This window comes from Pan paniscus, chromosome 15 (genome assembly GCF_029289425.2).
Source record: "Pan paniscus chromosome 15, NHGRI_mPanPan1-v2.0_pri, whole genome shotgun sequence".
In the NCBI taxonomy this organism is placed as follows: domain Eukaryota; kingdom Metazoa; phylum Chordata; class Mammalia; order Primates; family Hominidae; genus Pan; species Pan paniscus.
Genome location: NC_073264.2, coordinates 21,196,813 through 21,212,248, shown reverse-complemented (window position 1 = coordinate 21,212,248; position 15,436 = coordinate 21,196,813). Strand labels below are relative to the sequence as shown.

The window sequence follows — 15,436 nt, the reverse complement described above, 5'->3', positions numbered from 1 at the left end:
GAGTTAATGTGTTCACGGAAATGGGAGAGAGCATTTCTTTTAGGTAGATGCCTAGGCTCTGCCAACTTTGCTTGATTCTATCTGACTCTATTAGACAAGTTATAGAAGTATAATAATGCCTTTGCTACAAAACCAGAAATGGATAAATACTTAAGAAGAAATTTTCACACCTCATCAAATGCATGTTTTGATGTTATGGTAATTGTTCCAATTTAAAACATTCATTTTTACATATTTTCTTCTTTCTTTTTTTTTTTTTTTTTGAGACAGGTTCTCACTCTGGTTCCCAGATTGGAGTGCAGTTCTCAATCAGCTCACTGTAACCTCAAATTCTTGGGTTCAAGGGATTCTCTTGTCTCAGCCTCCTGAGTTGCTGGGAATATAGGCACACACAGCCACAACTGGCTAGTTTTCGTATTTTTTGTAGAGACGGGGTCTCACAAAGATGGGGTCTCACCAGCATCTTGCTGAGGCTGGTCTTGAACTTGTGGTCTCAAGCAATCCTCCTGCCTCAGCCTCTTAGAAGTGCTAGGATTACAAGTGTGAGTCACCACACCTGGTTTATACATATATCAATGGTTTTAATATAACAGCAAAGTCCATTTGAGGCAGAGGACAGACTTTTTAAAAAAAATTATTGAAACATCTGTCTTGCTCTTACCACCAAGGCTGGAGGGCAGTGCATGACCATGGTTCACTGCAGCCTCAACCTCCTGGGCTCATGTGATCCTCCTACTTCAGCCTCCCAAGTAGCTGGGACCACAGGTGTGTGACACCATGCCCGGCTAATTTTTTTTTTTTTTTTTGTAGACATGGTGGTCTCACTACATTGTACAGGCTAGTCTTGAACTCCTGGTTTTAAGCAATTTTCTGGTCTCAGCCTCACAAAGTCCTGGGATTACAAGTATGAGCCACCACATCTGGCTAGAGAACAGACTTTTAATAACAAAAGAAAAGTCCTTTTTATTCTAAGGTTGACTTTAGGAGCCTGTTTAAAGGCGGGTAGATGAGACTGCTTACAGAAAGCTAGCTTTGTGTGCTGAACTTGATACTATTAGAGGTTTCTTGAAAGATCTGGGAAAAAAGGTTTAAAATTGCGAGTGGGAGATGTTTGCTAGACTAGAAATGGAGAGTCCTAAGCACTCAGGAATTCAGCAAATGGCTGCTGGTTAGGTTTTTGTTTTTATTTTTTGGATTTAAGATATCCTCAAACTCTAGTTATTTCTGAATTGAAGATGACCAATTGATGGGTATGTTTGTATTAGTAAAATCGAAAGCTTATTTATTTATATTTCACATTAACAAAACCCATAAATTATACTTTGCCTTTATAACCCATATGTCAGCTTGGATATCCCTGCCCTTTAATAAAATATAATTAATGAATTCCCCAAGAATTGTTGAGGATTCTCAGGTGGCTAATTGTTCATGGTCATCTCTGCTGTTGCTGGGGATGGATCAGTTTTGTTTATGAATCATTTTCATTTCACATAGACTCCATAACAAGTCGATCCAGACCAGGCAAAGGCCTCGTTCTTCATTTGTCATAAATTTAAGATCAAACAAGAAAAAGAGAAAACACATGCTTAGGCCTGCCTAACACTTACAGGACCTGCCTTTACCTACCACACATGGACACCCAATCTTTCAATGGGTCATCCTCTACCGTGTTAACTGAAGTTTTCTGTGTTTATTTTTCTCATCTTTTAAATCTTCCATTTACTGTAATTTAGGAGAAAATGAGGTCACTGAGTTAATTCATTTTGCTGAGTTTAGTACACAAATTCTAGGCAACATTTCACAGACCTGGCTCTTTCATGGTGTAATAAATGTGGGCTTTTGTAAACTGTTTTCCTCTTTTTGGTCTCACAGCTATGTTTTGGATGATTAAAGTTGCTAAAGGTCTAAACACTTACTAATAAGTTTTGTTCTTACATCTGCACTGGGCGGTAGCATAGGGCAGTAGAAAGAACACTGAAGCTCTAGATACTACCGTCTCCTCAATCAAAAAGTAGAGCTTGGTTGAGAGACCATAGCCTAGTTAGCTAACCCATATGAATCTTGTTTTTGGTATGCATAAAGTGGATCTGATAATAATAGCTATTTCACGGGGATTTGCAAAAATCAAATGTAATCCTATGTATAAAATAATGTTTCATATTGTGCAATATAAATATTAGTTTTCTTATCTGTAACCTCTCATTTCTTTTACCCAGGTATGTTCTTTTGTTCACTATCCCTAAGCAAGACTCTACATTGCCTGTATCAGTTTCACACTCTTATCAAGGATGTATACATTCCTACATTTTCTTTTCTACAGTTAGTCATTTCATTAGAAAGACTTTTAAGTATTCACATTTATATTATAACATTTAATTTGAAAAAAGCTTTTTGCAAGAAAGGAGAGTATAATCAGAAATTCATCTATAAAGTCCTAGGTTTCAGCAGCCTGTGCCACATGTATTCACAGTCACTCTCCATTCTGCATGAGTTGTACTAATGTGGGAGCTGAAGGAGATAAACCCCCCAAATCAGTAGCTTAATACAAATGAAATGTGATTGTCAATCACAGTAGTTCTAACTGGTAGAAGGCATTGCACTCCACAGTCACTCAAGGATCCATGCTGATGGAAGGTTGTCATCTTCTGCACATGGCTTCTAAGTCATCCAACTCTCTGGATGACAATATCCAGCTGCCAATGGGGTAAAAGGGGCACTGACATCATGTGGAAGGATTTTATGGTCCAGATCCAGCAGTGCCCATCACATCTGTCCATATTCCACCCTCAGAAGTGTCACTGGGCTACATCTAAGTACAAGGATGGCTGGAAAATACATAGCTGTGTGCCCGGGAAGAAAGGAGAATAGGATTGTTGAACAACTAATGAGGTTCTGCCATGGCCTTCTTTTTAGGTCACCAGATGTCTGCCTTCCTGTCTTTCCCACACATACAAGACACTCATTCCTACCCAAGGGTCTCATACCATTATTGCATCCAGTTCAAAGTCCAAGGTCCAAAGTCCAAAGGGGAATAGACTGTACTCTGTATCAGATTCTGATATGTAAGCTTCTGGTTTTGCATTCTTGAATAAAAAGGCCAATTTTCTGCCTCCCATGTAGAGGTAAAAATATCTCTGTTCTACCTCTTGTCATGGTAGAACAGTGAAAAGACCACCATAATTGAAGAAAAAAATAAAATTAAATAAAGAAACCTGCTATGCAAGAAAGAAGACAGGCAGGCAAGCAGCAGTCCCTAGAGTATAACCATAAGGAAATCCAGAGTAGCAAGTAGTGAGAAGCTCCCTACACAGGGCATGGGGAAATTCCTTAAATAGCCCCTGAATCTACTCTCTGGGAGGAACCCTCTTTTCCATCATTTTTGGTGGTGGCTCCATCCTCTGGAAGGTTCTTATTTCTTATTCCCTGGCTGTCACCTCTGAACTGGCTGTTAAGGAGTGTGCTTTTCTTGAGGTCTTTGGCTTTATAACTCATTCTGCAAGAGTAAAGGTGAAAACCAATGAGTGTTTTATGCCGATCTGTCCTGCAGACTCTGGCCAAGTGACGAATGAAAGGAGTTTGCTGACATAGGTATTTTTCCTGACAGTGCGGCTAGGGGACTGCACCACTCAGTGCTGCTGATGAGAGAGTGCAGCAGCCAAAAGGAGTGCAGCCCCCCTAAGCTGGCCCCGCTTGCACTTATTTAGTACAGATTTAATGACAAGGGCTTGGAGCAAACACAATTTGTGGGTAATTAACATTGTCAACTCCCCGAGTAGAGAGCAGTCCTGCACATGAATGATCAAAGCGTGGTTTCCAGAGATATAAGTAGAACAATTTATCTAGATAAGTTTCTTTACATTCCCTTGTTATTTAACTGCCTTCAGCTAAATTCTCTTTTGAAGCTTTTGCAAAATCTCCCATTCTTCCAAGAAGATTTGTGTCTTTCCCTATAACCTTTACTTACAACTTTTCCCACCACCCTGACCAAACTCCTACAGTTTTAGGTTTAAGGTCAGTTACTTGCTGGCTCTGGGGCTGTGGAAGAAAAACTAAATCCCTCAGTTCATGCACACAGTGTGACAGCTTGGCATAAGTAAAAGACATGAACAAAAGGATTAATGAAGGAGTGAAAGAAGGAAGGAGTGTGCATTAGGCACAACATCATCTAAAAGCTAAAAAAACTGGAATGCATTAAACTCATTCATTCAACATGTATTGGTTGAGTGCCTACTAAGTGTCAAGTGCTGGGCCCGATGTGGGGGATACAGTGGAGGATACAGTGGCAACACATGGAAAGTAAAGGCAGTGAAAAGGCCATGGATTTAAAAATTAAAGGAAAAAAAGGGGTAATACATTTGTTATTGGTTTTAGCAAATCCAAAAAGTGTGAGAAAATAGTGCAGTGTTTGCCAAATCTACAACTCTTTCACCCGCACTGAGTCTCAAATTAAGAATGCACAAAAGCAGAATTACTAGGAAGTCAAAAGTTTTATGGGTGTATTCCCTTAAGTAATGGCACTATACTGCAAAATTGGTGGAGGTCGCCTGCACATTTGAAATAACCAACCTGCACCTTTACCCCCTACCCCAGATTCTAACCAAATAAAGTATGAAATAAGGCAGAACTCGCCATGCTACACCAACTTACCAGGAATGAAGTTGATGCTGATTGGAAAAGTGTCAAGCAATAAAGAAGAGTTTGGATTTATCTTAAACATTATCTTCATGTCACTTGAGACTTTAATCTCAGCCAAATCTACTTCCAAAACCAATCTCTTGTGCAATGATCTTGTCTGGGTCCAGGCCAAGGCTTACTTCTATTGCATAGCTACTCTCACCCTTCTTGATTTTTACTCTGAAGAACTTTCCTATCTGGGTTAGAGTTTCTTCTGGTAGGCATCAGATTCTGCGAATATTTATTATCTCATGTTAATCAAGACCCCCTCTAGATTCTGCTATTTAACTTTAACTATTTTGACATAAACAGAGTGATTTAAAGGCAGTTGTAACTTGTTTCTAAGTAGGGCCTGGTAAAGATTTTAAGCAATATATCTCTCCAGTCACACACAATAATGAATGGATTCTAACTTACCCTAAGTACTGCCATGTTCCTGAAGGTAAATAAACCATGTCAGCTCTGTGAGGCTTAGGAATTTTTCTTTAAAACATAGTAACCAAAAATGTTACCAGTTTTCCTTTGATTACTACTATATTGCCCAGGAAGTGTGATCAAAAGACATCTGTTGTATGTATCAAAATTCATACATCTGCTTCATTCACTTCCTTTTATGGTATCACCTCTGACTTCCAGTTTCCCTGCTGTCAGAGAGAAACAATTAAATGGGAGATGCTTTGGACAACAGGATTTTTAAAAATCCAGTGGCCACAGAGAATTGGAACTGAAGAATCAGAAGAGAGGATTGATTTTCTTTCCTCTTACCAAGTTTCTTAAGTATTTTCAGAACTCTTAAAGGGACATATCAATAGCAGGGAAAGTGTCTGAATTAATGGCAGGATTCTTGAGGACTTTCTCACAAAGATAATTAAGGTGGCACTCTAAGAAAACTACCAAAGACATCACAAATAATGTATAGATATTTTTATTGTAGTATTACTTATAGTAAACTTGGATCCAATTTGAATGTTCCACAATAGAGGAATGATTAAATAAACAACAATACATACAAGTGTTAGAAAAGTGTTCAGGCATTAAAAATCGTGTTTTATCAAATAGTAAATGACAGAAAAAGGCTTGTAATATATTCAATGCAAAACCATATTCAGTATAATCTCAACTCTTAGCCCTAAATGTTGATATGATCTTGGATTAACATTTTTTTTACATTTTCAAATTTTCAAATTAGAAGTATGATTATTCTACTTCTATGGTGTGGAAAAAATTACCCTCTGTAGAAGTGAAAAAGTAAGAACAGTCATCTTCTACTTTCCACGTTTTCCAAATACAATGAACACATTACACTTTTACAGTGGAAGAAAAGAAACACCTATCTTTTAAAATAGTAAATAAATCAGAATAAGAAATTCATCATGAATTTACAAAATTATGTCATCAAGTATAAGTTCAATTCATGTTTAGTTTTGAAACTGTTTATCAAAATTAAATAGTTTGACTTATTTTTATTAGAAATACAATTCTAAGTATTCAACATTGCTTTTTAAAAAATTATCTTCTAGGTTTTCACAAAATCTGAGGAGCTGCTACAGAAATCACACCAGATCTCACGTGTTGAAATGTGAACATGCTCACCACGGACCAAGGACATTCAACCTGTCAATCCCCAGGATTTCCAAGCCAGGGGTTTCATCTCTTACTTATGGAAAATGTGTCCATTTAATTGTGAGCCAATCAGCTTTTCATTTTGTCAAAATCAAATCTAGATAGTGAAATTGATATTTTATCTTTATTGTTATCTTAAATATATCTTGGCTTAAAGAGACATAAGTGGCTCTTCCCCACTATACCAGATAATGAGTTGCAAATAAATCATTCAGTAGTAAAGTTCAAAGAAAGCTTGAAAGCATTTTGAATTTCCTAGTGTCTTACAGATTTGTTTCTTTTTACAACCATGTCCCGTGTATATCTGTTTAGGATCTTAAGTTGTTAATAATCTACTCTGAATAATTCCTTAAGAAAACATTAAAAGGACAGTGTCTATACCTGGGAAATAAAACCCAAAGTAGTAGAAATTGTATTAAAAATCATGTAGTTAATTAAGAATGATTGTGAGCTTAGACACTGAAAAATGTGTCACTGAAAGAATACCAAAAATGGTCAGCCTTTTCCTGTTAAGTTATATTAAGGTATATAGTATAAGCACTTAGTACGTAAGAGAAGAGTTAGAATGAGATTGTACCAGGTTCAGAATTCCTTATCCGAGAAGACCAGACAAAATTCAAGGTTTTTAGAGAGGGACTACCCTGAACGGTATCACCAGTAAGTGAGTTTATAAACAAAGACAGAGCTTGGCAGTTTGCACTGGATACTTCAAACCAGTTTCTCTGGAAAAATGTGAGTTACTCAATAAACCATCAGTTTTCCTGAGGTAAATCAACTTTGAAATACAATGGAGAACTCTGGGTGATAAATCACGCTGGGTTACACACTGGGACTGCAGTTCACAGAACATGATTAGATTTAAGGCAATAGAAGATAGGAACATTTTTTGAACTAGTTTATTGAATCCTTTTGAGAATATCACTGTTTGGCAGTTCCTAGAAAGCTTAGACAAACTAATCTTCAAGAGGCAAACAAATTAACTTTGAACTAAAAAAAACAAAAACAAACAACCAAAAACTTTGAATTAGAGAACATCTGCAAAGAAAAGCCCAACAATCTGACATGTTGATTATTATTTTTTAACATTGCAGAAATACAAAGATGATTTTACTGTTCACACCTTTACACATTGCACAACAGAAAAATCCTTCAGTTGAATAGTTTCCATAAACTTTGTAGCGTTATGGCAAAAGGAGTCATCTGTGAAATACACAAATGTTTTGTACGGAGGGATATTTTCACATAACACAGGAGATGATAAATTTAGACCCCCTCAATCTCATCGTCACACTGATTATACTGTAAGCAGTGACTGGGGTGCACGCATTGCATGTTTTGAAGGTATGGATGTGGCAATTCTAATGTATCTTAACATTGTTTCTGAAAAGCTAAGGTTTTGTTATTGAACTACTATTAGAAGTCGAATGTGATCCTCTTCCAATGTCTGGCATTGCCTTCCTGTGGAATTAACATTCTGTGTGATTTAGAGTACGTGTCCTGAATTTCTCAATGCTCATAAATACCTTATCTGTAGGGAACTTTCTTTAAGGGAAAAGCAGCTTTAGCCTGTCTCCAGTATATGACCCTGACTTGCTTATACATGTAATCTATTATGAAGGAAAAAGAGCCATCCTCACAAATCTACAAGATTAAAACTCCTAGCACAAACACAGCTTGAATCAGTGCTTCTGTAGCTTGTTTCAGCAAAGGGACCATAGCCAGCACTGTGGCTACAACATATGCCTTGCCATCAGATACAAGAGTTAGGCTTCATATCCACGTCCTGTGCAATAAAAAAGCTTTAAATCTGAATGGAACATCCATAGAACTAGCTCACAGACAACGCAGAAGCAGGAACACTTTAGTCTGTGTTCAAGTAAAATGAAGGTTGAGATTTCTTTATGCAGCAGCAGAAGTAGGATTCGTAATCTCTCTTTGGAGTCAAGTTGGTCTTTGAAAGAAAACCAATTTGCTTTTAAGAGGCTCTAATCTAGTAGGATACAAGATGATGGCAAGTATGTTTAAACCAAGTATAGACTAAGGGACTGGTACATTGAAAAACTACCTTCTGTTTCAGCAGAGGATAATCAGGGTGTCAGCAATGCTGCTGTTACTACTAAGGTCACCAAGGACCTAGACCAAGAAGTTACATCCAGCAACACCTTGTTACAGTGTACAGAGGTCAACAGAAAGAGGTAAAAGAAAAAGGTAACCTTTTATTAGACTTTTACATTACATTGCTAATTTTTATTACAGAATATTTTTCATTGTTTTATTTTGATGCACTGATATTTATTTCTGATTCTGACTCTGCCTACTGTTATTCACCCTACTTGTTAATTCTAATCTGTTCTTTTTATTTGTAAAAGCATAACTTTTCTGAGGCATAGTTGTGTGTGTATATGTGTATTTAACCTATTCTAGAAACATTAAAGTAGAAGAGATCGAGATTACAGATTATAATAGCATGTAAAGAGTTTTATACAGTTAATACCTGAGAGTCTGCACAGTGGGGAACTCTGAAGTAATATGTAAGGTGTCAAGAACAAGCAGGTCAGGACTGTGGCACTCAAAGGGCAGGTAACTAGCTTTTCAGTAACATTTTTAAGTAACAGTTTCACAGATCCTCAGAGAATGCCAGGCAGTAAAGGACGCATCTCAAAATCCATACAGCAGATTTCTGGTTTCCAAATTTCTGGGATATATACTTAATACGGTATTTAAAACTCTGCAATTGCTATGGAAGAGACATTCTGGAGAGTTACATATTATCCAAAAATAAATTTTTCAGAAGCAAGAAATTTTAAAATAAGAAACCAACCAAAAAAGAATGGCCAACCTTTTAAACCTCTTTTTTTCCATTAATAAGGAGCTACATAGTCTGCTGGTGAAGAACTTGATAGAAATTGACTGTTTTCACTTAGTGGGCTGATCCCCTTGTATCTGTGTCAGATAAAATCATAGCACTTATTATTTGTTACCATGGATACCATGAAGATACTGCCATCTACTAAATAGTAGTAGAGGAAGACAACATAATTTTCTGGAACTAGTCCCGTTTTGCCTTCATAAGTTTCCTTTAACCATCCTGGTTCCACTGATGGGTCCACGCTGGAAAATATCGCTCCTTGTGGGAAGGAAAACTCATGCTGTGCTCTGCTTTACAGGAGTACATGGCTTTGGCTTGGTGCCCAGAAGAAACTGGCTTAGGTGAACCAACATTTTCAAGCAGCTGAGCTTTTGCTGCCACTACTGAGCCAGGACGCTGATAGCCATTGCTTGCGATGGTGTCTAGTCTTAACCTCCTGCACATTTTTGGAGGCAGATCTGGGTTTGAAGCTTTGGCTGTCTCCTTGGAACCTACAGAAGTTAAGCTTTGAATAGGTCCACTGTAGCTCATGTTTCCTTCAGCTGCAGAGATGGATCTGAGAGAAGAAGCAGAAGCTCTTTTCAGTCCTGAAAGCGCATAAGGCCCTTTCTTGACTAGGTCTATGGGTGGGGAAACATCCCTTGGGCTAGTGACCGAAGCAGCACTCTGGCAATCTGATTCTGCATCTGTCTTGGTTGCATCTTCTCTATAACTTGATTCAGGACTGGTTGTCCAGAGACCAAGGCTTTTCTGTCCATGGGAAGATGATGGGGTTGCAATCCAAGGAATCCCTCCAGATTTCTCCCTGGGCTGGCAGGAAGCTGACTTTGTAGTGCTATTTTGTTCCGAGGAAAGAGAAGAGAGTGACTTGAAGCTCCCCATGGGGGTGCTGTCTGGGCTGCTGCTATAGGAGTCACTGTCAGGTTCAGCCAGCCATGGAGTACACGTCCCTCTGGGCTTCCTAGAGCCTGTAGAGAGGCAGATTGCTCGTGTCCTTTGGGATCCAGATCGAGACTGAGGCTGAGGAAGAGGAATGCTTGGGTCTGGAGCAGTATGAAAAATCGTTTCATCGTGCTCTGTAAGAATTTCTAACACAATATTCTGAAATTTAATATTCACCATAGCAGCTACAGTTTATTCTTGTGCTCTCATTAGAGTTGGGAGAAATATGACACCAAGATTTTAGACAGTCATGAGATTTTGTTGGCTGTGCAGTGATACTTTGACCAGATGTTTTATTAAGATGTCCAGCATCTCTCTGTTTTTCTCTGGCAATGTGCACACCAATGCATGTACAGCCTCCACCCTGTAGTTTTGGTCATCAGATTTAACAGCAATGATACAAATCTTTATGTAACTTGTAAGTCATCAGTGGTGCTGCAAAGCACCTGAGGTAGTTTTTCAGCCCACTCATTGTCTTATTGTCCCACAGTTCAATATCAATATCAGGAGGGGATTTAGGAGAAAATATGATATTCACAAGTTTTTGAACTTTGGAGTTCACTCCTCCTATTCAGTAGAGGCCTAAAGTGGTGATACTGCTTGTTTCCACAGCTTGAATGCAGTTTCTCACAAAATTGAACCCTGCTTCGTTCAAATACCTTTCTTCTTTCTTGCTTATAATGTCAGGCAGAGTATAAATCGTTTCCTTCCCATCCATGGCTTCAAGCCAGAGTTTCCTATTAGCGTCTGAGAAGGCCTGTAATGTGATGATCCCATGCCTTTCAACTACTTGTATGTCGAAGCAGAAGTGTTTGTCAATTGAATCTGTCTTTCGTCGGATACAATATTTTGAACATTTCCGGTGAGCTAGTAACAAGGCTGTTTAATCCATGTAAAACCAAGCGGTTGTTTCTTCTGGACATACGGATAGCCTTCCATCGTCCACTGGCTGGGTGGTCTGTAGTCCTGGTTGGCAGATTTCACCCTTTGCATCAACCCCTTTACCTCTTGTCGAGTACTTTCAAAATTATTCCTTGTATTCTGCAAGTCGAACTGCAGCTGTTGCTTATGCGGTGCAAATCCTGGGCAAGTTCATATCCCTCGTGGTAAAAAAGTAAATAAACCCTGAAGAAATGACAAAAGCGGTTCAGCAAATTCAAACTTCTTTTTTTCTTGAACCTCTTGAATTTTAAAGACATATTTTTTCATTTATTTTTATTTATTTGTTTATTTATTTATTTATTTTGAGACGGATTTTTGCTCTTGTTTCCCAGGCTGGAGTGCAATGGCGCAGTCTCAGCTCACCGCAACCTCTGCCTCCTGGGTCCAAGCGATTCTCCTGCGTCAGCCTCCCGAGTAGCTGGCTTTACAGGCATGTACCACCACACCTGGCTAATTTTGTATTTTTAGTGGAGACGGATTTCTCCATGTAGGTCAGTCTGGTCTCGAACTCCCAACCTCAGGTGATCCGCCCGCCTCCGCCTCCCAAAGTGTTGGGATTACAGGCGTGAGCCATTTAAAGACATTCTAATGATGCTTCATAGAAGTTCTGATGTGCTCGATCAATTTGTGTATCTCCCTCTTGCAAATGAGACTCCTTTTTCTTTGCAGATAAATTTAAATGCTTTTCAAGGATAGAGTAATATTTTTCACTCTCTTTGTCAAACTTCTTTCCATCTTTTGCTGCACCTATCTGTTCTTTTCGAAATTTCTCAAGTGGTGCAATTAATACATCATTAGCGTTTTGGATCAGTCTTCACCTTTCTTCTGCTGCTGCAATGAGTAGTCTTGCAAATTCTTTTAGTGACTGACCAATACTAATTTCATCATCTGTTTCAGCATTATCAATACATTCAAATTGGAAATCTTGTAATGACTGGGAAAATTTCTGCACTGCCATAGACAGATCCCCAACCTGGGTAGAGGTGTGTTCCTGAAGGAACTCAGGGTTCCTTTGGAAAGGGTGAAAGGGTAAGGGAACCGGGTAGGCAATCAACATTACATGTCCTCAACGCCGCAGTGAGCAGAGAGCCATCCTTAATGAGCTCCTTGATGAACTTGTTGGTTCGCTCCAGCTCAATCTCCTGACACTGCAAGCGCTCCCTGAAATCCGGGCTGTCCAAGTAGGAATCGCTGAACTCCAGAGTAGGCAGCCCCATGGCACAGGCGCTGTCAGCGGCGTCCGCGGGCACGTCTGGGCCGGCGGTCAAGGCAGCAGCTGGCGGCGGCGGCGGCGGGCGCTGGGGACGCGCGATAGCGGGGAAGGCGCTGCTGGGACGCCAGGGGACTGATCCCTTGAAGGAAGGGGGCCCGCGCGCCGCGCCGCCTGAGCCTGGCTCAGCCTTCCTCCCCCTGGGCGAGGCGAGCGCAGGCCTGGCGGAGGGCCTAGGCGCGGATCCGCTCAGGTCGTTGTCATCGAGAGGCACCGTCGTTCGGAGTGCTGGGACTGCGAGCAACATTGTTGATTATTAAAGAAGCACACAATAGAAGTGCTAATTTTATTTTACGAGTTCCTTGATAATTTTTAGAATCTTTTGTAGGAAAAAAAAAAGTAGTGTGTTTATGCTTGCCCCAGGCTTCCCTGTATGAAAGCTGCTTTTTCTCAACTTTCAAAAATGAGTTTCTGATTGACATTAATGATTCTGTTAAATCTCTATATAAGGCAAAGGCAATTGGGAACATTTAGAAAGGCGTTTGGAAACTTCCAAAGTTATAAATATTTGCATTTAAATTTCCAAAGCCAGTTGTGTTCATTAGTTTTTTTTTTTTTAATTTTTCCTAAGAAATTATCTCACAAAAAGCAAGAGGCCTCTAGTGTAACTAGTTTTCAGTTTTCCTGTTACTGGAGTCAGATCAGCTGAAGCATGTTCAACCTCTCCCCTGTGGGCCAGTTACAGGGGAAGGAAGGAAGGGAGGGAGGGAGGAAGGGAGAAAGGGAGGGAAGGAGGGAGGAAGGGAGGGAAATGCAGTCCTGGGGATACACTAACAGTTCCAGAAATAGAAGCAATTTATTTTCTCAATTTCTTTCTTGCCTTCTTTTACACTATCATTCACTAATTAATTCAATCACCAGCATGGTTTTACATGTCCAGCTTCTTTCCTTTTCTTAAAAATCTCTTCCAATCACACCGTCTTTTTCTTAAAAGCTTCAAATTTCCCATAGTTATTTTATTCAAAAGCCATGAGGTTCAACATGATTTTGGCATACACTCTGGATCACAGAATAGAATTAGAAACCTGGGCATGGCCCAACACACACACACACACACACACACACACACACACACACACACACGACACAGCTTTCTGATCAGCAGCTTTTGGAAATGGAGTACTGCTGTGGAAGTAGAAAGGGGATTTTCCTATTATTAGGGACCTACAATGTGGTAGGCACTAAGACAAACATCTGACTTCATTACTCTAATCCTCAGAAATCTCTGTAGTGTGCCCATTCCTATATCACAGATGAGATATTAGTTCATGAAAGCTGTCCTCTATCCAAGGTTACGTAATTTGTGCCGAGTTATACAGCAAAATTGGAATGCCGGTCTCTAATCTCTAGAGCCCATACTTTCCCTACTGTAGTTTATTGCCTCTCCTAGGAAATTTCTTCCTCCATGACAATATCATGAAGAAGGGGAAACTATTGCTTGTCACTTCTGAGTTAGTATGAACACTTCTTCCATCCTCTAGCATGAATAATGTAGAGACACCACCAATTCTGTTGGAGAGCAGAAATAAGCTTAAGGTTGTTCAACATCCTAGCCACCCTGGTTCCTTGTCCTGCCCAGCTGCAAGAAAGAATTATTAAAGAACTCTGTGAAATTGACCTTTGGTGTGGGAAGAAAACATAACAAGATGGTGAATCAAACATTGTGTTGCATTTAGCATTTATTATAGATTATTATGCAAAATGAACTAAAATTTTGTTAAATGCAAAATTGTCTGTAAGAACAGCATAATATGTGCTTAATCCTACTTCTCTGCGATCACTTGATAAGTTAGTCAAATGATTGGCATTTTAGACATGATGGTGCAGAGAGGTAAGTAATTTGCCCCAGTCACATAGCAAATAAATGGCAGAATCAGAATTCAAATCCAGTCTTTCATGGCTCCAAAGGGCCTGAGTTCTTTCCAATACACTAATGGTTCTCAACTTCAGAGTGTATCAGAATTACTAGAGAGTGTGTTCAAAGTAAAGCTAGATGCCCAAGCTTTGACACTGCTGAATGAGAATTTCCAGGGTCAGGACGTATGTTTGTTTGTTTGTTTGTTTGAGCAACTTCCTAGGCAACCCTGCTATATGCCGAAGTTTGACGGCCATACTACTATACCATGCTGCCTTATGGAGTTATAGAAATGATCCTTGCTAAAGCATTAAAAACGTGTAGACTAATCTTTACATCTTATGGGAGTTACTGGTGAACTAGCAAAAATTTTAACATTTTGTGAATTTTTGTTAATCTCTACATTGGGTATAATGGTTTTTGCTTAAATTAGAATGTACTTATTTGTGTTTAATTTTTCTAAACTTGGAGCTAATTTGTAGAATTCATTTATTTGCTTTTACTCAGCACTCTACAAATTCTTTGTAAAATGTTACAGTGTCTCTTTCACCTTGGGACACCAAATATTCCACAGAGATTGCCCCTTAGTTTAAGGGACCTTACTCTTTTCTTTTACATGTATATATGTATATATGTGTAAGCAGGTGTTGGTGGGTTAATGGGACTAAATAAGACAGTTATTTTTGAAGAGCAAGACTTAGTAAAATAATTAAAGATCAAAGATTCTCATGACTGGAAAAGATTTGATTACCTTCAATGAGCCCAATGAAGTAGAGGCCAAATCTCCTGTGGATACTACCAAAATGACGTCATGTGGCTAACTCGTTGATTGTAAGAGACCACATTAAAGGCTTCTGAATTGTTTCAAAAGCATTATATAAATTTAATGCCCCCACCCCAATTCCTGCTGCTTATAAAAATACAGTGTTAGTGTCTGACTACAGAAGTCATACATGAGGAGTTTATATTTTCATTCTTTACTTTATTTATTTAATTTTTTTGAGATGAAGTCTCACTCTGTTGCCCAAGCTGGAGTGCAGTGGCACAATCATGGCTCAGTGCAACCTCCACCTCCCACACTCTCGTTTTTATAGAGTTTTCCTGACTGTTCTCATTGCATATACTTCTTGATTAAATTTAAGATAATGTTGCCAGGTTTTTAAAAATCTTGGGAGTTTGGTTGGAATTACTTTATAGATATAGAATACTTTAGAAACATTTAGCATATTTAAAATATTGATTCTTCCTATCCAACAACATG

At 39.0% G+C, this 15,436-nt stretch overlaps 1 pseudogene; it reads right to left on the bottom strand.

Annotated features, from left to right (window-relative positions):
* Window positions 1-9,245: 9,245 nt before the first annotated feature.
* On the bottom strand, window positions 9,246-12,267 carry LOC134729031 (rho GTPase-activating protein 42-like; annotated as a pseudogene).
* Between the last annotated feature and the right edge of the window lie 3,169 nt (window positions 12,268-15,436).